Genomic DNA, 25,070 nt, shown 5'->3' on the forward strand with positions numbered 1-25,070 from the left:
GAGGGAAGGAATTTTCTCTATCCTTCTCAAAAACAAAACAAAACAAAACAAAACAAAAAAACCTCAAAGCCCCAAACTGACGCCCCAAACTGTCAATTTCAGATAATAGGAAATATTTTTAACTTTATACAACTCTGGAAATTAACAATCAAACAAATCAGAAAAATACAGTAAAACAAATGTAGCAGCAGCCTATATCCTAACAGTCTTCAGTTGAATGTTGATGCGTAGATTGATCAGTGGAATTGCAATAGTGTCATTTATTCAGTATACGTGTGGATAAAGCACAAAACAGGCCCAGGAAATCCTGTCCCAGATTAATATTTGGTAAAGCTTCTATCTTAGCTAAAAATAAACTATCTTTTCAATTCACATATTATTTTAGGTTATATATAAACGGTGTGTGTTACATTCAATCCAGGCTTTAACTTAGACTATGTTAACATTCAGCACCCAAACTACCTGGTTTTCATTTTATAGAATTAAAAATAGTCCACTTCTTCAAAGTGGAGTTTAACTTGTTTTCAAAGGATGCAGCCCACACAAAATCAAATTTCACTTGAAAAACATTTTTGTTCCTGTAAATACTAAGTAATTCCACCCCTTTCTACCTAAGATATCCCTAAGTATCCAGACCTCTGCACATAATTCGACAAACGGTATCTTTAGCTAAGTAGTCAAGTAAAACGATTCCTATGCCAGACAATATTTCCCAAGCCTACTGTATGATTTTCTGCAACACATATTTTATTTTACTTAGACATGATGAAGGAAAACGATCTTTTCAAGATAAATAAAATGATATAATGATGTTATAAATTGCTACGCTAAGACACTCATAAAGGAGATATAGAACTAAAAAACCCCACTGTTTGTAAAACTTAATAAAGCAATAGTGCTTGTTTGTTTGTTTTCCCTTGGCTGACTGTAAGAATTACCTGGGTCATTTTTTAAAAACACTGATGTCCACCATTCCCCCGTCCTGCCCCAGAACAACTAAATAAGAATCTCTGGATTTATCCTTGAGAACTATAATGGTTAAAAAGATCCCAAAGGTAATTCTAATGTGCGGTTTGGAAAACTACTGTCTCAAAGGAAGAGGGATGGGTTTTAATTCTCCACTGAAAATTACTTGTAGAGAGGTGTGGTTTAACGCCAATCATGGAAAAACTGGAATACTCCATCAAACATTTCTGTTGAAGTTGTAAGTGATCTTTATTCCATGTCATAGGATTTCCAAATAATTTAATGGCATGGAAATTTTATGATATGGAAATGACATGGAATAGAAAAAAGAAATAAAAACATCAAATTATGATGTCCCAAAAAAGGCAAAAGGTAGAATTTAAAATACTTATATAATGAAATATATCTATATCTATGTATATATCTGTGATACATGGATATAGAATATACCTGTGTATATGGGATATAGATATACAGGATACATATAAAGTATCTTTCAAGAAATATTAAAATCTTATGTTTTTATTTTTACATTGTCCACATCTATAATTACATGTGAAGATTTATAATAACCCTTGGAAAATTGTCTTCACATTTCACATTCCTCGAATCTGGGACATTTGGCCAAGTCTGGACTAATATTTAGATTCTTGAAGTCCCACAGCAAAGTCAAAGATATATAGATCATGATTTATAATACAATATAATATATTCTATATATCACACTTACATGGCACATAATCCCTAGGTATGTTCACTAGCTATAGTATTCCTACCCTAGAATCAAGAAAATTAAAGATTTTCCAAAATATTTTTTGCAGTGATAGGTAGTGTATTCGTTTTCTAGGGCTGCCAAAGTACCGCAGACTGGGTAGATTAAAAAACAGAAACAGATTCTTCTCACAGCTCTGGAGACTAGAAATCCAAAGTCAAGTTGTCCCAAGGTTGGATTTCTTCGGAGGCCTCTCCCCTTGGCTTGCAGACGACCACCTTCTCACCGTGTCCTCACAGGGTTGTCACTTTGTCTTTCTGTGATCTGTGTCCTAGCCTCCTCTTCTTCTAAGGACATCAGTCAAATTAGACTACTCACTGTCTCCAATGGCCTCATTTTAATCTACCTCATTAAAGCCCCTGACTCCAAATACATTCTTAAGTATTAAAAATTAGATATGAATTCTGAGGGGACACAATGCAGCCTATAGCAGATAGATAAAGGAAACTAGATAATCAGAGAGATAACTTATCAGAATCAGTGTCATTCAAAACTAAACTGCATGTTTCTGTTTATCTATAGAATAACCTTCATGAACTCTAACCCTGGTTGCTCCTACAGTCTCACCAATCAGAAGCAATCAAATCATTGGTTTCTCCTGATCATGGATTTCTTTTAGTAGCCTCAAGCTCCCCAACTGTTGTTTTCAACAGAACTTTCGTTCTGAGCAGGATTCAACCGAGAGTGCTAGTCAAGAAATGCTTCCACTTATTCTTGTCCTGATCCTGACGACCATCAGATGATCACAGGTAGTGAGTCACCCAAAGCCTTGTTACTCAGTGTTCTCTCTGGAGCAGTAATGTTTATATCATCTAAGAGCTTGTGAGAAATTCAGAATCTCAGGGTCTAAGTCCTACTGAATCACAATCCTCGTTTTAACAAGGCACCACGGTGGTTCAGGTGCACAGTGAAGTTTGGGAAGCTTTCACCTTTGGGAGAATACTATGTTCCTCTGTTGGCTAGCCTCTCCTTAAGGCATCTCTCCCAACTCTCTCAGTTAACCCCTAGGTACCTTCTTGGTGGTGGTACACCTGCAACCACACAGCAAGATATGACGCCTGTTCCGAATTCCTGGTTCACAAGTATTTGGAAAGATTATAATTTATCCTTTAATTATTCTCTTCTCAGGTCAAACTTCTTAGTTTCCTTTATCCATTTCTCTCATATATAAGTGTTTCCAGACAGCTTCAAATCTTAGCCATTTAGAGTACTCTTCAGATGATTTCTGACCTGTCTCCATCTATAGCAAATGCAGGTTTCCTTTTTGCCTACTGCACAGAAGAAAACACGAAGAAGCAAGTGCAAATGGGAGACAGGTATGACCAGTGTGCTCATGTCTTAATAAAGCTGAGAAATCAATTCAATTTTAGCTTTTCTCAGAGAAGTGTTACCCAATGAGATACAGAATGATGAATGTTGACCTAATAAAATCACCAAGGTATAAAATGTAACCAAAAGTTATTAATACAACCATGTGATTAAGTATGTCTCTATCAATGAATCACAGTGATGGGATTATTCTAGACTTTACCTGCACGAGTGAAAAATGAGGTCGTTAATGAAAAGCAAATGCAAATATCATAATATTCCAGAACATTTCTCTTTATACATTAAAAAAAAGACATTTCCAACTTGCAGAGATGTACACACTTCAATTTAAAAATATATCTCCATGGCAAATACAGTTTTTTTCCCCATAAAAATAGTCCAGTATTTGAAAGCCTGAAATAATTTTTTAAGCATTTGAAACACGTGTGACTTCCTTGCAAAACAAGTGAAAATATCCGAAAATAAAATTTAAAATAAAAGGTGTATTACTATGAAAATTTACAACTAAATATGTTCTATATATGTTGTCAATTGTTACAGGCCAACAAAGCAAATATTCTAGATTCCAAAGGTGACTCCTTTTTGTCAAATGCTGTCGTTTTGATATGAAAAATTGAATTTACATTTTAAAAATATATAGATATCTATGTGTTCTTCACACACACACGCAATCTTGAAAACAAAATAATTGAGTTATTTGCCTCTAAAATATGATTAGACTTCATCACTAATGAAGTACAAAGAAAAGACAATTTGAAATACGTAACTACTGGCTAAAATGATGTAATGAGTTAGAACACCAAAGGTGGGCTGTGGAAAGTTTCTAATGAACTTTATTCTATAAAATCAATGGTGAGTCATAAGAGGTTACAGAGAAGGACAATTGTGTGACCTAGGATTTTAAGTTAATTTTGGAAGAAAAGATAAAGAGGCTTTTAAATAATTCAGACCCAGGAAGACTTGTCAAGAGATAGTTATAACTGTCCAGAAGAAAAAAGTTACTCTCCTTTGTATTTCCCTGGTTATAACTTTTTTCTATATAGTGATTCGATTCTTGTCCAAAGTCATGTTAATCCTATCCTGTTGCTTTTTTAGGTACACTCCTCAACTAACTCAATGACCCTATTGTGACACAACTGATATTAACTCATAACCTGGTACCAAAACCTTTACTGAGAGCTGTGATTCTGATCAAGACTTGTGATTTCTATTTAAATTAAATTCTATGAAAATATCAGGATGTTCTAATATGATTCCTATTCGTCCACTGTAACTATACTGGACATTGTGTTTGCTCAATTGCCCAATGATTGAATATTTATCTAGAGTAATTCTAATGAATGGAATTCAATTTAATTATGAAAAGGAAAAAAGTAAAGGAAACCAGCTCATTAATCCATACACTTAAAAAAAAAGGAAAGAAAAATGAAGTACTCTATGCCAGAAACAATAAAAGGAAATGTAATAGATCATATGAATAAAGAGATAAGACATAACCATTGATTTTTCTGAATTTAATAATTAATGAGGAAAAAGCTGGAAAATAATTTTTTAAAAGTATAATAACCACTATAATCAATGAGAAACATAGGAAAGAGACTTAAAGAGACTAAGGGGTGAGAACATGCTTCAAGGGCAATTTCTGAGGGAGGTAACAGTTATGATGAAACTCTTTCAATGAGGAGGAACTTATGTGACTTTTTCAGTCTGATTCTAATACTCAAAAAACGCAGGCTTTGTTTAAGGGTTTAGGGAGAAGACCGCCCCCTTTTCCTTATACTAGCATCATAGGATTTTTCCACTACACAGTCTCAAGTGCACGGAACGGTTTAATAACAGACAGGGTTAGGAGTGGTGAGAGTATTAGAAACGATGTTAGGGGAAGTTGCTCTGCATCCTTCAGATACTATTAATGAGACAAGAACCCCATTGCTTCTTTGTTAGTTACTTAAACCAAGTGCAGAAGAACAGATTATTTCCTTCCACTTGAGTATAAACCTGAGTGATTTCAAGAGGGTTTGGTTCATAGAAACGGGAAATATGCAATCTATGACTCTTTATTTAGGTTTAATTATTTGCATTTATATGTTTTACACATTTTCTGAATCCAAATAAGTTAAAAAGCCTGTGTTTTTTAAGTTTGACCTTGTACTCAGTTAAAAGGACTTAGAGACTGATCATGGTAGGAGGTAAGGCAAGAGGTGGCAGTTGCACGTATACAGCTTTATTCTGATGCTGCCTTGTGAGGGGGTATGTGAGGGGAAATCCCTGACAGCCTATGACCTGCCATGGGCATAGCCTGGGCCACCAACCAGGAGAGGAAGAAGGCAAGGGGACTTTGGGGGTGGGGGCGGTGGCAGAGGGGACCACTGAGACAGCTTCCATGTCCTGAGGGTGTTGCTTTGTTGCACAATGGCAAGTTTCTGAGTCAGATAACTAAGGGCAGCAGGCATTGGGGTCTTTCCTGGTACCAGGGTTTATCTTACTTATGGCTTGCCGAAGTTGGGTGTAGTTTGTGGAGTATGCAAAGCAGGAAGGCTTTATATGTCTAAACATCGGCTTATTTCAACTATATTTAAAGCAACCGTATGTGTGAAAATGTGAGTTTGGGCTTTTGAGCTATGGTACCAGCTGCCTTGAAGACACAAACAATATAGGGCCAATATACAGGGTCCACCTTTAACTTATTTCTATAACTTATGTAATTTATAGGCCTCTGAGAGCATTGGCAAAGAAGCTCTTTCAAGTTTAAAAGAGTAGCTGATTTTACTAAACTAAGTGGAAAATTTACCTAGTAGGAAAGCCTATCATTTATTGCAATAATATACTCTTTTTGTGACTTAAATCCTTTGAAGTATATTCAAATACCATGCCCTTTTTTGAGCTTCACCGCAGTCTTCAGAGTTAATTTCCCCCCCTTTTCATTTCTGTTTTATCTTACAGAGTTAAAAATGTCTACCTGCAGTAAACACAAAATTCATAGACATATTAAAAATGATTTAGCAAAATGACTTTGGAAAGATTATTTCACCATCATTTCTTCCTCCATAAAATAAAGTAGGTACATATTTGATCTCTAAGAGCTCTTCCAAAGTTAGGTACTATGATTAATATTTTAATATTTTCTTCACTGAGAATCCTAAAGTTACAGTTACCTTAATAATTTGCTTAATAAAGCCTATTACTCACAGAAAATAAACTATTAAGTCTCCATTTAGTTCAGGCTGGTTTAATTAAAAGAAATAATGAAAATGTTTCCATAAAGTGCCAGGTAAGAACTGGATGAAGAGTGTGCACTGAAGTGTGGGCGTTGCTATTATTGGGAACAGGAAGCAAAGATAGGACCGCTAATTTTATAGAGTACTTTTCAGTTTACCATGCATTTTTCTATGTTACTTTGTTACAACAGACTTTTTCAGTAGACAGCGCTTACCTGATTTTAGGGATGAAGAAACAAATCCTCTAATGAATCAATAATTTACTCAAGGTGATTTAGTTTATAAATGACAGTCTAGATTCAAGTATCTCCTCATTAAAACCTCATAATTTGAAACACTGTTATGGATTCTCAATTCCAGATGTTCAATTAATAAGATTTCTTACTCCATCTTAAATTAAAATTTAAATATTCTTAACATTAAATATTAAATGGTTTCTATCTAAATATAGCCTCTAATGCTTTCTATATCTGCACAGACCCAAAATACTATATAAATGTATTCTCCTGACTCATAAAACCACACAATTCTAATAGAAGAGATCTGATTCAAGGATGTATTATAAAAAAAAAAAAACAAAAAAAAAACTAAGTAAAGAGACTGATTTAGACACTTGATATAATAAAATAAAGAACCTTTCATATATACTTGCAGAATTTTCAAGTCTATTAACAAAGTAAATGATAATTTGATTTTAATTAGAAAGATCAACAAGTCATATAGTCCACGTCCATATTTTCTGATATCCCTTTTTAGAAAGCACAGGAATAAGTACATAGACACACATACACATACAGACCAACATACACAACCGTAGTCTCATAACTGGGATACTGCATGATGGCTATTGCAAAAACGTCCCATATGTGAAGTAAATAAAATTATGTGGCAGATGTCAAAATAAGACTCATGTTATTTCTAATTTTGTATCGCGGTGAGTCCTGTTTTAAGAAAATTCAAAAGCTTTCCTATCTTGAAAAGGGAATACAATCTTATTAAACAAACTAAATAAAAGCCCACCAAACATTAAGAACAGCAACTGAAATGTGATATTAAGCATTAAATTTCTAGTATTAAAGCCATCCGCTATTGCTATTCAAAATGTTGCTGTAATAATTATGGTAATCTTACATCACCCAAACTAAGACTTTTGTCCAGTCTCGCTGGACTTAAATTGTATGTATATTATCTTTAATTGAATTCAATCCAAAATATAAATTTCTCTTTCAACCCTTAAAATTAACTTTACAAAAGCCTTTATAGTCTATCCCAATTGAAAATGATTAGTTATAACATCGTAACAGAATGCACCGATTTTATTGTTCCTTTCTCAAAGATCTTATTCATTTCAGCCAATTAAAGGAAAAAGACACATTGTTTTTATGCACAGAAGGAGCTGAGAATTTCAATGTAGAGTCTTCTCTTAACATTTCCTAAAATTTTCTCTTTCTTCTATTTATGTTTGACACTGGCCAAAGCCTCTAGTCGGGTTTAATAAAAATCACAATGTAGTAATTAATAATTAAAGCTGAAAAGAAAAGGAAACACTTAGGTCTGTCATTAGTTGTACTAGTGTCTAGCACAGCTTGCATCTGACCCCTTGAAGAATATGAATTAAGAAGTGTAGAATCCACAAGTGATGTCTATACATATACTTAGTAATTCCCTTCCAGAATATTTAAACGGAGGCATTAGACAGATCTGCTCTTTTGTATTGTGGAATATTGATGATGAACAGCTTGTGATTTTAATCATGAATCCCATGTATGAATTTTAATGTCTGTTGACTCTTTCTTGTTTATCTCAGGTTAATTTGTTGGGTTGTCTCGTTTGTGCTGAGCTAAACATTTCACTGATTTAACTGTGATATAACTGTAATATATATGTATATATCAACTCCCCCCCTTAATTTAGGGATGGTGTTTTCACTCAATCTGTGAAAGCAGACCATTTTGATATAGTCATTTGGACAAATATGAAGGTAGTTAGGAGGAAGTTTTAATGGACTAACAATGTATTCAATAGAAATCCTCAACCCAATTCTAAACCATTCTGAAATTTACCCACATCGACACCTCCCCATTTTTTTTTTTTAGTTTTATTTTATTTTATTTTATTTTTACATCCCTCACACCGTAACACCTCCCCATTTAAATGAAATGAACCAAACTTGGGAAATAAACACTCATACCATGCAAGCAGTTCAATACACTGACGTATCTAAATCAAAGTATTTTATGCAACCCTAAACCAAAGCACCTACATTAGTTGATTTGTAAAGTTTGTGCTTTTCTAAAAAGGGATATCAGAAAACATGGACGTGGACTATATGACTTGTTGATCTTTCTAATTAAAATCAAATTATCATTTACTTTGTTAATAGACTTGAAAATTCTGCAAGTATATATGAAAGGTTCTTTATTTTATTATATCAAGTGTCTAAATCAGTCTCTTTACTTAGTTTTTTTTTTTTTTTTTTTTATAATACATCCTTGAATCAGATCTCTTCTATTAGAATTGTGTGGTTTTATGAGTCAGGAGAATACATTTATATAGTATTTTGGGTCTGTGCAGATATAGAAAGCATTAGAGGCTATATTTAGATGGAAACCATTTAATATTTAATGTTAAGAATATTTAAATTTTAATTTAAGATGGAGTAAGAAATCTTATTAATTGAACATCTGGAATTGAGAATCCATAACAGTGTTTCAAATTATGAGGTTTTAATGAGGAGATACTTGAATCTAGACTGTCATTTATAAACTAAATCACCTTGAGTAAATTATTGATTCATTAGAGGATTTGTTTCTTCATCCCTAAAATCAGGTAAGCGCTGTCTACTGAAAAAGTCTGTTGTAACAAAGTAACATAGAAAAATGCATGGTAAACTGAAAAGTACTCGATAAAATTAGTGGTCCTATCTTTGCTTCCTGTTCCCAATAATAGCAACGCCCACACTTCAGTGCACACTCTTCATCCAGTTCTTACCTGGCACTTTATGGAAACATTTTCATTATTTCTTTTAATTAAACCAGCCTGAACTAAATGGAGACGTAATAGTTTATTTTCTGTGAGTAATAGGCTTTATTAAGCAAATTATTAAGGTAACTGTAACTTTAGGATTCTCAGTGAAGAAAATATTAAAATATTAATCATAGTACCTAACTTTGGAAGAGCTCTTAGAGATCAAATATGTACCTACTTTATTTTATGGAGGAAGAAATGATGGTGAAATAATCTTTCCAAAGTCATTTTGCTAAATCATTTTTAATATGTCTATGAATTTTGTGTTTACTGCAGGTAGACATTTTTAACTCTGTAAGATAAAACAGAAATGAAAAGGGGGGGAAATTAACTCTGAAGACTGCGGTGAAGCTCAACAAAGGGCATGGTATTTGAATATACTTCAAAGGATTTAAGTCACAAAAAGAGTATATTATTGCAATAAATGATAGGCTTTCCTACTAGGTAAATTTTCCACTTAGTTTAGTAAAATCAGCTACTCTTTTAAACTTGAAAGAGCTTCTTTGCCAATGCTCTCAGAGGCCTATAAATTACATAAGTTATAGAAATAAGTTTATGCAACCCTAAACCAAAGCACCTACATTAGTTGATTTGTAAAGTTTGTGCTTTTCATACAAAAATACTATGTGAGAAAAGCAAGATGAAAAAAGTATAGATCATAAAAAATCAATTTAGTTAAACACAAATTATAGTCTTTGCATGTGAATATTTGGGTATACACAGAATATGTATCTTTATGTATCTGTACATACATATGTATGTAAAATATGAATTTTCACAGAGATAAATTTGGTGGCTAGTGGAGAATGATTACAGTTGAGGTCTATATTGGAGGTTTTTGATATCAAGTAGAAACATGATTATAAACACACAGGAGGAAACAAAACTCAGGCATGAGAATAACATAGAAAATAACAGAAGTGACAGATAAATCCAGGAAATGTAATATACAAATAACAGGAAGAGAAAAATAAATGAATGATGATGAGACAATAATTACTCCAACAAAAGTAAAATAACATCCCTACAATGAATAATGATTTGGATATGCAAATGTTTGACATTATGATGGGTGGGATTGGTGACAAAACAATACAAACTTTGGGAAATTCAAAAAATAAAAGAAAGTCTTAAAGACTCCCACATAGCAAAAGCAAGCTATTTAATAAGTAAATTGTTTTTGTTCATTAACATTGGAACTCCAGGCTAACGAATAATACTCACAGCTACTGAAAGGAAAGGATTGCAGAATCCTACAGTCAACAATGACAAAAGTAATAGTAAAAATAGCTCTTAACTAAAAAATGCTATTGTAACTAAGAAAAACTTTGGATACTTTGATAGAGTAGGATTTGTTATAAGAAAGTACAATTGTTGTAAATACTTTTGATTTTAGTAGAAATAGGCAGTGTAGAACAAAGTAATCCAGTCAGAATATATAATATATATATAAAAATATATAATATATATATAATGTATAAATAAATATATATAATATAGAATAAATAAGTAAATATATATATATATGTATATATATATATATATATATATATATATATATATATATATTATTTTTTTTCTCTGACTAGATAAGGACCACACGCATTATAGAGGGTAAATTGTTTTACTCAAAGTCTACAGATTTAAGTGTTAATCATATCAACATTTACAGCAACTTCTAGACTGTTTGACTACAAATTGGGTATCATGTCCTAGCCACTCTGACACATAAAATTAACTAACTCAGTCAAATGTTTGACTGATGTTGATACATGTATATAATATAAATATCTGAGACATAAGGTTTTCTTTATTTATACCTATATTATTTGTGTGTTGATTATGTTACTTCTTTATGGTCTTATCAATTATTCATTTACTAGATTTTTCTAAAACTGAAAAAGTTATGTAACAATTGTTTACCATATATTTATGTTTCCAATTCTTCTTATATTTGTTTAATATGTATGTGAAAGTATATACTAGTACATAGACACATATTTTATAAACACACACACACACACACTCACAAACATACATAATTAGTCTGTTTCTTTAGAGAACCCTGACTAATATAATGGCCACAAAAACATCTTGATAAAAATTTTAAGTCAAAGATCTAAATCTCCATAGTATTTTAGATAACTTAGAAAAGGTAAACAGAACAATTAATAGGTTGTAAATGACTGGAAAAGGAGGATTAAATAGAAAATGAAATATCAAATTATCCAGAAAATGATGAACATCACCACTTCATACAAAATGGTGACACAGCAAAATCTGTATCAGAAGAAAAATAAAATTGTCTTACAACAGGTTCTAAAGTTTTTTAAAAAATCTTCTTTACTAATGAAACACTAGTTTGCATTTTGTCTCACAATAGTTTTACCTCTTTTCCAAGAGTAACATTTGACTATGTTCTCCTTTTTTACTTGTATACTCCATATTTGTTATTCTAGTAAGTTTCTCTGATTTTAGGTTGCATAGAGAAATCCAGTGACCTATGTAAAGGTATCAGCTCAGCTTGTAATAATCCTTTCTCTTTAAGAAAGCTGTTGTTGGAAAGAGGACGATTCCATCCCAGTAATTACTCCTTGGATTGACCCACACACCAGCAACTGACCATGTGATGCATAGTTTAAGCCTTCTAAAATCTTTTATAGGAATTCTTTCTACAGGCATTTGGAATTGGAATTAAGAAAAACAAACAAATCAGTCAGTAATTTGTGTAACCTGGGAGCTTTGTAGTGGCCGTAGGCCCCCAGAAAAACTGAAAATCCAGAAGTAAAAGATAAAAGGGCACACAGAAGAAAGAGACAGGAGAAAAAAAAAATAAAAAAAATAATATATATATATATATATATATATATATATATATATATATATATATATATATATATATAAAACAATCTGTTCAACTTTTACTTGTATTCTATTGGATATTTTAATTCACTTCTTAAAAAGTTATCTTTTTCTTAAGAAAAATTGAAATTAATTTCTATCACTTACATCCTAGAGAACTTGGGTTAAAACCACAGCCTTCAGCCCATATTCTATAATTCATATGCTATGTCAGGTCTAGATTAAGTACTCAGAATATGTATATAATCAGAGAAATGTCAGTGCCCTCAGTAAATGTGTGTAGTACAAGAGTGGAGTATTGTAGTAAGAGCCAAAAATATGGTAATGGAGAATATAATGGACACATTTTAGAAAATTAAAGAAGAGGTAATTCATTCAGTTACAGGAATTACAAAAGACTGCAGAGCTGACAGGGGAACTGCATGCTTGAGCATAAGTGACATTTAACCATGTACAAAATGTGGGGGAAAGTCATGCCAGACAGCAGAACCTGCAGAAAGGCCCAGAGGAGTAAGAGAGAAGGTCATTTTTAAGCATCTATAAATAATCAAAAGTGTAGGGAGAAGAGGGAGGCATAATGGAAAAAGGAATATAAATAAGACAGGCAACAAATTATACTCAACCTTTCCGTGATTGTGAAGGAAGCCAAGAAAGATTTAAAGCGGGGTGAAATGATAAATTTTAAATTTTAGAAGAACACTCTGGAAGCACTTGGGAGGATATGGAATGGCCAAGAAAGCAAGTGAAGACAAATGTGGAAGCCATTTGAAACTCCTATTTGGAATAGGGTAAATGGCTGAGCTAGGCAGGGGGATATGGTGATCGGAAGGAGAGGATGGTCAGGAATGAGCCTCCGCCAGCACCAGTTCAGACACCTTCAGACTTTTTGCAGTTAGCACTCAGGTAAAAATGTGAAACTCATTCATACTGTTTGTGTGAGGACAAGTTAAATAGGATGTTTCAAAGCACTTTGCAAAATTCAAAACCTGTACATATCTTTAATATTAGCCTTACTTAGCTCAGATTTATTATTAGAAACTGAATAACCCTTTAGGTCACGCCACTTATAGCTCGTTTTTTTCTTAATTGGGAACAGATCCCTGCTTACTCAACTCTCATCCTGAGCATTTCTCATTCCTACCCTACTTTCCACTTCTGACCAACTTTCCTTTTTTTTCATTTGATTTTTGTATTTGCTCAACTCCTGTCTTTCTCTTCTGTCCCAGAGAACACTTTTTCAAAAAACGCAGATACGGGCTAGAAATAGGGATTGATATTGAGTTCAAACATATCCATGTATTATTTATTGAGCCCTTACGATGGGCTGGATGCTGTGGCCATGAGAAAAAACTTGGTCTCTGTCCTCACTAAGCTTAGAGTTTACTATGTAAGATAGATAATTGAAGAAGTATGTGTTTGTGTGCATGTGTGTGCATGTGTGTGCGCACGTGTGTGTGTGTGTGTGTATGTGTGTAGCGAGAGAGCTAGAGAACAAGAGAGAGAGGATTTGACTTTCTATGGGATCATAGAATAATTACCTAATATGCTAACAGGAGTGTCGGTCTTTACCAGGAGAGATAATGTTTAGGAGCAGAACTATCATACGAGGAAGGGTTATTTAGGCACTACTGGGGGTCAGGAGATAAGGTTCGTTTTCCAGAATAAAAGAAGGACCTTCTTGAATGCCCTGAAGCAGAAAATAATACAATAGCTTCCAGCCATAAAGTTCAGTTAGCCTACAAAAACGATGGTGGAGAGAGAAATACTGAGAGAATCACTGCTGTCCAGGACGTCAAAATTAGTTTTGTATTATTACATGAAGAATACTACGGTATGAACAAAATAGTGATACCAAGATGGGCTTCAAAGCAAACACCATCTGAGAAAGAACGTGTGAATCACAATATTTCTAATTACTATCTCAGCTGGGAATACAGGGAATATGAAACTGACATGAAGAGAAAGGAGAACATGGTATTTTTTATAGAACTAAGTAAATATTTCTATAAAATAATACCACTCATTCGATTTTTAAAAAGGTAATGTACTGACTGAAAATGTGATTAAGTGGACTGAAACTGTTTGCACAGGGAAAGGAATACACATGATAAACAGACATCATTGCAGCATAATTTAATGCCCTAAAAGAACTCCAAAATTGTGTTACCTCCTCATATGAGGGTCTCTCACTCACCAATAAAGGCAGGGGGTAAAAAACAAAAAGAAACCAACACAATTGATAGTCAGAAGCTGCAGCAAGGACTGCAAAAAAAAGGAACACATCATCTCCACATGGCACGACCTCCATTATCAGCAGACTTGTCATTCACACCTACTCAGGAAGCTCCGGGTAGCATTCAGAGAAGTTGACAATTACAGGGGTAAGGGGAAGAGTCACATTACATGTAAGGAAATTGCCTATCAGCCTACAACAGTAGAAACTCCCTAAGAAATGATGCACAGGTCAAAAGAAAAGTAATAAAAAGCCACTGACCAGCAATGCTATAAGCCATAGTATCTATTTTAAGTTACAGCTCTTTGATGTTTTCCAAGGACTCAAAAATGTACTAGAAAATCCACAAACACTTTTGTTCAGAAATAAAGGAAATGGGAATCACTAAAACCCATTCTAGTGTGTGAGAAAAAGTTTAATCTGTTGACTAACCCGAATTTAAGATGTGGACTCATCTGTTTTATTCATTTATTCATTCATTTTTTTCATTCATTCATTTATATCTGTGCTCATAACAAAACAGCTGTTTTTCTTTTATTCAAACAACTAGTTGGTGTCATTTTGTTCGGTAAGAACAAAATAATACTATGTTACTAATGGTTGAAATAAAACATAAAATAATGTTAAGACGTATACATTTATTTTAAAATTAGAAGATTTATATCTTATTTTTATATTTAAACTATCCAATCGTATTTTAATGGTTTTCAAATTTTTACTAATTTATCAGTTCCTTCGTTTGATATGAACTTAATTGACAACTGTACTCTTAGCTTATGAATAAAATATTCAATGTATGCATTCACAAGATAAAATATTTTTTAAAACTCTGTATATTTTAGTTTTACATTGTTACTATAATTATATTTCTATGATCTTCAGGTTGTCACTAGTGTCCTTTGTTCCTTTCCTCCCTCTCTCTTTTGTCTCTCCTTTCCTTCTAAAGGTTTTGCACCCCAATATTCCCAGGTGTGTATGTGGGGGTTTCCACACAATGTCAATCACTTCTTCAACACCAGCTAGATGTTCTAATATTCACCTCAATTCTGACACCATCTACCAAGAGATCGCATCAGATTGCACAGGTTAAGGGATTAATCCCACAATACTGCCCTCCGCTTCAGAGGCCAGTCTCAGGCCTCGGTTATCACCTGTACTTTTGACCAAATGGCTGTAAATCACAGGTTTTCACAACGCCCTCCTTGCTCTTGATTAATTTGCTAGAACTTATAGGACTCAAGAAAAGTTAACTCACTAGATTACTGGTTTATTACAACAGGCATTAAAGGATATAAATCAACAGGCAGATGAAGAGATATAAAAGAGAAATCCCAAACAAAAGAGCTTCAGTCCCTGTGGAGTTTGGACCCGGCACAGTGGCAACTGGAAGTGTTGGGGTTCACAAAACCAGAAGCTCTCTGAACCCCATCCTTTTGGGTTGTTGGAGGCGTCCTTACATAGGCATGATAGATTAAATCACTGTCCATTGGTGGTTAATTTAACCTTCGGCCCCTCTTTCCTCCCCAGATGTCAGGGGGAAGCAATGAAAATTCCAGCTCTCTAATCACATGGCAGAATGGCTGGGCAACCAGACCTCATCCTTAGGTAATTTCCAAGAGTCATCTCGTTAACATAAATCTGGTGTGGTTAAAAGAGATTTGTTATGGATATTAAGACATCTTTATCACTCTTACCACTTAGGAAACTCCAAGGATTTTAAGAGCTTTGTGCCAGAAATGGGGACCAAGACCAAATCTATATTTCTTATTATAAATTACAATATCACACTTTCCTTCCTTCTGTCCTTCCTTTTTGTTTTCCCCGTTTTCTTTTTCTTCAACAATAATGTGTAAAACAATATGGCAATCTGTACTTTCCAATCATGGCCGCATAACTAATCTTGAAACACCTGCCTCGAGGGGGGTCTTAGTTTCTTCTCCTTGTGTGTGAGTGGGCTGCTGACCACAGAGAGAGTTACTTCTAAGGCTAAGTGACAGTGAGAAAAGATGTCACTTACTTTGGAGCACCGAGTCTGAGTACCTTGAGGCAACCATACTACGAAAACCCACAAATGCTCCTGAGGAGAGACCACATGGCAAGAATTACCTAGAATGAAAAAGCTACCCAGACAGCCCCCACCTTCTCCCAGCTCCCAGAGTTCTAGCTGGAGTAGCCATCTGGCTGCAACCCTGTGGGAGCTCTCCAGCCAGCATTACTCAGACAAACCCTGTCTGATTTCTGGAGCACAGAAACCATGAGAGTTCATGAAATTATCATTGTTTCAAGCTACTAAGTGTGGGGTGATTGGTTGCACAGCCATACAGAAGCAGAGGAAACAGTAAGTTTTTGTCAGTGTCCATAGATGCTAAGGTCACAAAAATGAGTGGGCTCTTTTCTCTGCGTTTCACAGCCTAGTTTGAAGAAAACAATTAATACATTAAATATGACAATACCATGCAAACCACACAACAGAGTTAATTAAACATATGGGGAAGCCCAGAGGACCTTGGGGCGTGGCAGTGGGTCCTGGGCATCCCAGAACATTCTAGCTGAGCATGCCAGGGATGCGTTTTCTAGGGTTGTGTTTACAGCAATCGGTTGGGCATACTGCTTACTCTGCCAGGAGTACTCAAGTTCTCTGTCTGAACCAGTAGTATCATGCCTTCTGCCAGCATCTGTGAGGCATGGACAGTCTGGCTCATCACTTTGTAAGTGATTTAAGAAACAGTTCAACGATAGTCATAGCAGAAATTTTATAGCTTCTCAGATGTAGGTGGGCTAGCACACTCCATGTTGGATAGGCTGCCTATTAGACTAATGAGAAACTACAACTAACTGTTTTAAAATATAATTTCTGGGCCGGCCCGATGGCTCAGGTGGTTGGAGCTCCGTCCTCCTAATGCTGAAGGCTGCCGGTTCGATTCCCACATGGGCCAGTGGGCTGTCAACCACAAGGTTGCCGGTTCGACTCCTGCAAGGGATGGTGGGTTCTACCCCCTGCAACTAACAATGGCAACTGGACCTGGAGCTGAACTGCGTCCTCCACAATTAAGATTGAAAGGACAACAACTTCATTTGGAAAAAGTCCTGGAAGTACATACTGTTTCCCAATAAAGTCCTGTTAAAATATATATGTAGTTTCTGAATGATATTTTTAATGGTAGTGGAAGATCATGATTGGAATTAGTGACAGTCTAGACAAACACTTAGATTGCTAGATTAAAAAAAAAATTGATTTAACCTTGTTTGTGAAAAACTAAATTTCCCTTATTGCTGATATTTTAAAATTTGGTTTATCTTAAGCTGGATTCCATCTGTTGGTGTCAGAATTCAGAAAGGGCCTTCTCTTTGTTCTTTATTTCCTTGATTTCTACATTCCGTTTGAAAAGTGTATTCCCAAGTTTGCTTCAATGGACTGGCAAGTTCACAATTAGTAATTGACAATTACCATCTGCTTTTTAAAAAATGTGATTGTCTCTTGTGTGTCATAATATGATTCATCAACTTAAAATGTAGACTGGGGTAAAATGGTTCAAGACGATTATATCAAGTAAATTACTTGTGTCTCGAACAATATGAAGATAGTTTCTTGTTTTACAGCATCTTTTTTTTCTAAAATTGTTCAAGTTCCTCTCAATTAAAGTACTAACTATAAATGCAATCATCATTATCAATGATGAGTCTTAACATTAGTAGTTTATGTAGTGACACTTTTTTTTCAATTATATGCTTGGATTTTCAAATATTTAGGTATGAAATTTGACATAAGTTTGTTAAACAAGTATTTTTGCATAATCACATGCAAGATGTTGATTTATTTTAAAACAGGAAGAGAACTGAATGATTTAAACTATCATACTGCATTTTATAAATTAAACGTTAAATGACACTGATTTGTTTCTCAATATTATACATCAAGTTAAAGGAAGAGCTATATTTAAAACACAAGCTACCTGAATACAAACTCATATAATTTAAAATGATTTTTAGTAGAAATATATATATATATATATATATATATATATATATATATATATATATATGCTGTCTTCCTCTTGAACATTGTTTACACAGTGGTTTCCTGCAATTATTTCTGAACAACTCACTCCCAGCAAAGAAACAATGGCCTTCAGAGTGTGGAAAGGAAGATTACGAGGAAAGAATAATGTTTACTTATTTTAGAAGATTTAATTGAAATGTATAGAATAAGTGATTTACTAAAAATATTACACTAGCCTATTTTTATGTAATCTTTCTAAGTTAAAATATAAAAAATTAAAATTGCACAAATCTTACATTTACAGGTCAACAAATTTTTACCTTGCAAACACACCCAGTAAGCATCACCCATCTCAATATGTCAGACATCACCAAATGCCCAGAAAATACCCAGGTGCTCTCTTTCCCTTTTATCATGCTTTTTCTCTTCCCAAGGATGCGAAGTATTAAAAGCATTCCAAATAATCCACATTGTGTCATCTCTGTTGAGTGTATGTTATTGAAGATCGCATAGACCATCTGATCATGTATTCCTCTTTTGTGCATATGGGAGATGGTAGAGCAAAGATTAAGGAAAACGACCCGTATTAACCCTAAGGTATAAAAATTTATTGCTGAGCACAGAAACGGGTTTTCAAAGACATATTGCACAATCATAAAATATCCACAGATAGAATCAGTTTGAATATTTTTCCCGCACAAATAGAGAATACTAAATGAAATTTGATGGAGAAACCCAGAGTTTTAAATTTGAACTTGGATAATCCCTCTAGTTTTGTGTGGCTGCTTGTCTGCTTGTGCTTCTGCATATTTTTCCTTCAAAAATCAACAATATCCTCCTCTTAAAAGGGTAGTATGAATTCAACCTTTTGTAGAAGTTTATATTCAAAATTAATGGATGTGCATTTTTCTAGAAACTGGTGGCCTTGGTTTAAGAAGTTACTACACATGGATACTATACTTTGTGGTTACACTTAAACAATTTTAAAGGTCATTATTGTGTGAAACAAGAGTATATTGCTGCTATATCAACAGCCAAACTTATTAAAATTCAAGTATAGGGGCTTATTTTTAAATCAGTGAATATATATCTAACACTATTGTTAAATCTACTAGTCATATCCAAAATGTATCTTAAAAAGTACATTAATAAAATTAATGAATCTTGGATTCTGTTTTTCCAAAAAGTCAAAACAAAAACAGCAAAAAAATCTTAGGGTTTAAAATGAACTGCTAAATTGGTAAAGTCATTCATCCGATACTCTAAAAGCAGTTTAATTATAATGATAATTTACATACATACACACAGAGCTATTACTGCTTTCAAATGCACATTTGGCTAAACATGTACATTGCAACTGACTGGCCAGTACCTCAGGAAACAGTAAATACCTTAGATGCCTGATACCAGTAAAAACAGTAGATGCCTGAATATTGAGCCCTGAATATTGAAAATATTTCATATATATAGGCCATATATTCAACTACAACTAAGTTGATAAAATTCCAACTTTATCTTCTACACACACACACACACACACCTATATCTGCATGGGAGAGAGACAGAGAATAAATGACAGTCCTGAATTTCCTGCCCTATATCACCTACTGACCTTTAAACAACACATTTTCCCATGGAGAAGTTAGGTTATTTGGAGCAATACTAAAATTTTCCTTCTACAACTATGTTAGTGTAATTTGGATTTGAAATCAGACGTGCCCTGAAAGCCTCATGCAAAAATTCAACTTGAGCTTCCAAATCTATTCTGTCTGTGACCATTGGGCTTCACTGGCCAAGTCCAATTTCAGGTTCTGTGAAGAGGAGTCTAGCTGTTGGCCTCAGATGGTGGCCTCCGCTCATACAGACCCTCCACCACAGAACCTCTTAACTGCATTGACTTTTAATGGGAGACACTTATCAACTCTGGAGCCACCGAGATGGCAAACCATGGAGCCAGACCATGGCCACTGCTTCTGTGACTCCAGCAATCTCTTTGAGGTTCTCCCTCTACACCTCGGAGAGCCACTTACACTGAGCCACACTGACCCAGGAGCCTGGAGACACGAGACTGTGCCCCCTTGATTGTGACCATGTCAACGATGTGGAGGCTTAGTCTTACCCTCATATTCTCACCTCTTCACAGTCCTTTGGAATATGTCTTGCTGCTTCTTCTTTTTTAATTTATTGGGGTGACAATTGTTAGTAAAGTTACATAGATTTCAGGTGTACAATTCTGTGTTACATCATCTATAAATCCCACTGTGTGTTCACCACCCTGAGTCAGTTCTACCACATCAAGGAGCTGTATCTCTAACACTCACAATCACTGTCCTTTTCAAAGTTTGGTGCTGTTTTCTAAGCCAATCAAACAGATCTGGAGGTATACTTTGTTACCAGATGCTTTCATCTGCTTTTACTGAGTTTCAGGTCATACAATGATACCTCTGCTTAGTTTCACATGAGAATTCCAATTTGCATTACCTAGATAAGGGTATGAGTTTAAAATCTCATTCTTAGAAGCTGATGCCTGTAGTGAAACGTTATATTTTCAATAAAATCTATTATAAATAATGTAATCTGCTTTTTAAAACATTAGGACTAATTGATCCTAACATAAAGGTCAGTTGAAAACATTAATATGTTACATAAGAACTTGAATAACAAAATAGGTTATTTCAGTGTTAGGATAATATACGTGATAATATAATTCTAGACCTGTTCAAATTCATTCAGGCTTTTTCCACCTGAACAAGCTAAAGTGATTTTTAAAGGCATTAAATTTTCTCTTTAAATCATAAATGCAATTGTGGCATGTCATAATGTTTAAATAATTAAAACAGGGATGTTGACTAAAGTTTAAATAACCTGTAGAATAAGAACTATGTAATAATAATGTAGTCAATCACAATAACCATTGTACTTTTGGGAAAACAAACTGAAAAAAAATGCTTCTTCCTTTTACTTTATCAATTCCCTCCTGGGAACTGGATTGAGAGGGAGTTGAATCAGTTTTCAGAGGACCCAGTATAACAAGATGGAATTAAATTAATGGGCAGAACCTGGAACCCCAGGTGCTGCGAACAAAAAATCAATAGAAAGGGGAGATGTGCCTTAAATTTAATACCCAAACAGTTACTTTTGTAAAGAATGGCATCCAGAAAGAAATGGGAACTGGAAAGTTAGTACAATTAATGAGTGATAAAACATTTGCAGAAATGGAAGTAGACCAGCTGGACCTGGATAGATTAGGCTAATCACTGGAAGACAAGACATGAATTAGTAAAGTAGAAATACATTTCCTTGAAGTGGGATATACACCAATGTCAGAAAAGAAACTTTGCTCTGTCGTCTTTCATCACTTTTTTGCTAGTGATTTTTAGCCTATTTACCAGTTTAAAGGGGCAAGGTTTCTGGTATTTTGTGATCTTATTTTACCATCTGCTTCTAAAAAGCAGTCACATCCTCAGGTCTGTCCTCAGACCTGTAACTTACTACAGTAACGTCCACCCTCTAGATTTCATTTATCACTTCTAGTCAAATCCTTATCAAATCTGTATCTCAAAACTTGACCTTCAGTGCTTGTTCTCAGATTCCTGATAATACTTTCCCCCATGGTATCTTAAGGGGACCTCAGACCTAACATATCCTTCACTAAGATTTTTATTAAAAAATCACACACACACACACATACACACACACGTATGCATATATATATATATATATATATATATATATATATATACACACACACACACACACAATAGATAGATAGATAGATAGATAGATAGATAGATAGATAGATAGATAGATGTTCTTGAAAATAAAAGTACAGATAAGCAAAGAATAATATCCATTTCCCCACCTTCTGATTTCATCTCTACTAATATGGTAACGTAGTGGCTGCTAGTTTTATTTTTCTATTTTTAAGCAAACTTATTCTATTGTTTTGTAAAAACTGTATATTCTTATTAGAAAAAGTCGAACATGACCACAAAAGTGTGAAGACATACTTGAATCCAGGCTCTGCCATTTATAAACATGACCCTAATTAGGAAGGTTATGTGAGTATCAGTACAGTGAACTTCTATTGATTCACAATTTACCACCAGTTCTTCAGCACAGCCACTCCATTACCAAGTTCAGTATTTAAATTCACCTTTTACTTGACTAAATGTAGTGGTAGACTAGGTAATTTCCCACTTTACCCCAAGAAGAACTCAAGAGTTCTTCTGCTATACTGAATGTGTTTCTATTTAAGAGGTCTGTCTGTTGTTTCTATATCTGAATGGCCTATAGGCTGGAAATACATTTCTCAAGGCATTCTGCTCTCAAGAGTTTGTATACTTTCCTACATTACCTTTGACATGCATTATGTTTGTCTGCCTTAAAAAGAGAGAGGGAGGGAGCAAGGTAGAAGAGAGAGATGGAGAGAGAGAGAGAACAGACCAATCTGATCATCTTTAGCTATGTAATAATTTGCTTTTCCTACCTATATTAAGGAATGCTTTTTTTTTTCTTTTTTCCATCTGGAAAAAATTTGCTGTATTGAAATATGTCTCAGTTTTGTTAAATTCTTTTGAATATAGGTCCCTTTTTTGATATTCAGTTATTTCCCCATTTTAAGAAAATACATTTTCTTTTCCACTCTATATCTCTACACTCTTGAAATACATTATGATATCCCTTTGTTGGTTTTACGTTTTTTCAACAGTTAGAATCATCTCAAGCTTTCCCACATGACAGTGATTTGATTATTAGTGGTAGATCTTTTCTTTCTTGTTCCTTTTATATATAAAACTCAAATTGGCATTGTTGAATTTTCTTATGTCTGAAATCCCCTTTTTAATTCATGCTGTTGTTTAATCATTCAGTGTTTGAGCTCTTTTTTTGCTAAATTATATTTTACTATGCTGATTTATATAGCAAGAAGCAATTGTGAGACATTTTCTTTCTTTCTTGAAGTGGCTTCTTAGATTTGAGGATGCTATGGTTATTTCTATTATTTTATGTCTCAACATTTTTCTCACTTATTGGCATATGCTATGTCCATCATTATCTGCTATTATTTTTGTAAGCTTACTTATCCTAGTCCACTCCTAGTCCACTCTAGTCCATTTTCAGACAGTTGAGATGATAACAAATTCCTGTCCAACACTGAAATTTGTTTTGATGACTGAGAATTCTTGTTATCCTTCCCACTGTATGTGAGGGCAGTTTGTTTTCCCCTCTGACCTATAGTGTGAGGGTTGAGTAAGGCCTGGAGTGAATGGTGCGAGGAGATTGAAATGGAAGCTCAATAGATAAAGCTGAAGTCTATTTAAGATGCTAATTTGAAAAAAATATATATATATGCACCCTGTGTTTATTGCAGCACTATTCACAATAGCCAAGACTTGGAAACAACCAAAATGCCCATAGGTAGATGACTGGATTAAGAAACTGTGATACATTTATACAATGGAGTATTACCTGGGTATAAAGAAGAATGCAATCTTACCATTTGCAATGATATGGATGGACCTAGAGAACATTATGCTAAGTGAAATAAGTCAGTCGGAGAAAGACAAATACCATATGATCTCACTTATATGTGGAATCTAAAGAACTGAATAAATGAGCAAAATAAACAGAAATAGATTCAGAGATACAGAGAAAAAACTGATGGTTGCTAGATGGGAGGGAAGTGGGAATGAGGGAGAAGGTGAGGGGATTAGAAAGCACAAACTGGTAACTACAATATTGCCACTAGGATACGAAAGACAGTTTGGGGAATATAATCAACGATGTTGTAAAGATTTGGTAGGGTGTCAGATGGGCACTTGTCTTATTAAGGAGACTACTTCATGGATGGTGTAGATGGCTGACCACTGCACTGTACACCTTAAGCTGAAGCTGAATGGTATTGTATGTCAACTACAACTTTATACACACACACACACACACACACACACACATATATATACATATATATATATATACACATATGTAAATATATCTATCTATCTATCTATCTATCTATCTATCTATCTATCTATCTAGTCACAGGATATGGAAAACACATAGGGAATAGAGTCAATGGAATTGTAACATCTATATACAATGTCAGAGGGGTCATTGGGGGGGGTTATCACTTTGTGAGGGGTAACATGTCTAACTATTACACTGCTTTGTTCATCTGAAGCTATTTGTTTTAAAAAAGCAAATATAAAATATACCCTAAAATTAAAAGAAAAACAAATAGAAAACAAAAAACAAAAACAAAACAAAACAAAACAAAAAAAACGAGTAAAATTGGCTATGCTCATTTTTCCGAGAGTTTTAAAAACGTCTGTACCGAAGTACATTACCCATAGTGTCAGAGACAGAAAAGGGAAAATAATTTCTGTGTGATTCCAATTATTTACTCAGTTTAAGAACAGCCCTGGAGGGTTTACTTTGTTCAGAGAGAATCATCTCCTTCATTTATTGTCCCCAGATGACCTTCTTACCCCCAGCTGCTGTTTCCACTAATTCTCAAACAAAAAGGAAAAACATATGATGTGCTATTCATTTTGCTTCTCCCCAGATTTGAGAGAATTAATAAGGATTTTTTGGGTACTGCTTACTCAACTCTGTGGTACCATTGGGTGGAGTAGGTGTTTGTCCTCTGATTAAGAATCTTCC

This window comes from Rhinolophus hipposideros, assembly GCF_964194185.1.
Source record: "Rhinolophus hipposideros genome assembly, chromosome: 16".
Classification (NCBI taxonomy): Eukaryota; Metazoa; Chordata; class Mammalia; order Chiroptera; family Rhinolophidae; genus Rhinolophus; species Rhinolophus hipposideros.